This window comes from Neopelma chrysocephalum, unplaced genomic scaffold (assembly GCF_003984885.1).
Source record: "Neopelma chrysocephalum unplaced genomic scaffold, ASM398488v2 Primary Assembly neopelma1_86021, whole genome shotgun sequence".
Classification (NCBI taxonomy): Eukaryota; Metazoa; Chordata; class Aves; order Passeriformes; family Pipridae; genus Neopelma; species Neopelma chrysocephalum.
Window position 1 is genome coordinate 1 of NW_020915628.1, and position 1895 is coordinate 1895.

The 1895-nt window shown below is 62.2% G+C and overlaps 1 long non-coding RNA gene across 1 annotated transcript; it reads left to right on the forward strand.

Annotated features, from left to right (window-relative positions):
* Window positions 1-37: 37 nt before the first annotated feature.
* LOC113979616 lies at window positions 38-1740 on the forward strand. The gene is made up of 3 exons (XR_003537931.1): window positions 38-137; window positions 841-966; window positions 1711-1740. It is a non-coding gene; the product is annotated as an uncharacterized LOC113979616 (long non-coding RNA).
* The last annotated feature ends 155 nt before the right edge of the window (window positions 1741-1895 follow it).

A 1895-nucleotide genomic window follows, 5' to 3' on the forward strand; every position in this document is an offset into this window, starting at 1 on the left:
TGGGGGGTCTGTGGGGTTCTGGGGGGGTCCCTGACATGTTCTGGGGTCTCCTCCAGGAGGATGAGGAGGGGGCGGGGCCGAGGGCGGGGCCGGACCCCCGGGTCAGCAAGAAGGAGAAGAAGAAGATGAAGAAGCAGGTGAGGGGGAGGGGCCCGAGGGGGCGGGGCCAGGGCCAAGGGGGTGGGGCCTGGGGTTGAGAGGGTGGGGCTGGGGGCGGGGCTTTGCCACTAGGGGTGTGGCTCAAGGGGGAGTGGCTTAGAGTGGGTGTGGTTTGGTGCTGGGGGTGTGGCTTGGGCTCATGGCTTAGTGATGGGGGTGTGGCTCAAGGGGGCGTGGCTTAGTGATGGGGTGTGGCTTTTGCATGAGGACGTGGCTTAGTTTTGGGGGTGGGGCTTATGAGGGTGGGGCTTATGGGGACATCATGGGTGTGGCTTTACATGGGGGTGTGGCTTAGCATTGGGGGTGTGGGTTAGCATTGGGGGTGTGGCTTAACATTGGGGTGTGGCCCAGCAATAGTGGGTGTGTCCAGCCCTGTGGGTGTGTCCTTGGGCTGACCACACCCAGGTGGAGCATGATTGGCAGGTGGCCACCAGGAGGGTGTGGCTTTGGAGAGGGGGCGTGTCTCAGCTATGGGAGGGGGCGTGTCTGACCCTGTGGGCGTGTCCCCTGTGTGACCACGCCCCCCACCCCGCCCAGCTGGCGTACGAGAGGCCTGTGGCAAGGGGGTGTGGCTTGGAGGGGGCGTGGCTCAGCTATGGGAGGGGGGCGTGTCCCACCCTGTGGGTGTGTCTGACCCTGTGGGCGTGTCCCCTGTGTGACCACGCCCCCCGCCCCGCCCAGCTGGAGTACGAGCGGCAGGTGGCCACCATTCGAGCGGCCGCGGTTGCCGCCGACGGCGACTTCTCGGTGTCCCAGGCCGAGCTCTCGTCCCGCCAGGCCATGCTGGAGAACGCCTCCGACATCAAGGTGGGACCCCCAAAAACGGCTTCAGGAGGCCCCAAAACCCCCCTGGGAGCCCCAAAAACGGCTTCAGGAGACCCAAAACCCCCAAAATTGGCTTAAGGGGCCCGAGAAACCCCCTGGGGCCCCCAAAACCGGCTTCAGGAGACCTAAAAACCCCCCTGGGAGCCCCAAAATGACCTTCAGAACCAAAAACCTTGGGACCCCCAAAATTGGCTTCAGGAGACCCAAAAGCTCCCCGGTACCCCCAATATTGGCTTCAGAGAACTCAAAAGCATTCTTGGGACCCCCCAAACCGGCTTCAGAAAACCCCAAAACCCCCAAATTTGGCTTCAGGAGACCCCAAAACCCCCAAATTTGGCTTCAGGAGATCCAAAAACATCCTTGGGAGCCCCAAAATCAGGTTGGGGGGGACACAAAAACTCCTTTGGGGAACCCCAAAATCAGCTTCAGGGGACCCACCACTGATCCCTGTGGGATTTGGGGGGTCCCTGTGGGGTCGTGGCTCCCTGTAGGATCCGGGGGTGTCCCTGGGTGATTTTTGGGGGTCCCTGATCCCATTTTCCCCCCCTTTTCCCAGCCGGAGAAGTTTAGGGGCTCCATGGAGGAGTTGGATGCCCATGGTTGAGTTTAGGGGGTCCCTGTAGGATTTGGGGGATCCCTGGGGTGTCATGGCTCCCTGTGGGATCCAAGGGGATCCCTGGGTGATTTTTGGGGTGTCCCTGATCCCCTTTTCCCCCCTTTTCCCAGCTGGAGAAGTTCAGGGGCTCCATGGAGGAGTTGGATGCTCCTGGGTGGGTTTTGGGGGTCCCTGGTTGAGTTCAGGGGGTCCCTGTAGGATTTGGGGTATCCCTGTGGGGTCGTGGCTCCTTGTGGGATCCGAGGGGGTCCCTGGGTGATTTTTGGGGTGTCCCTGATCCCCTTTTCCCCCCCCC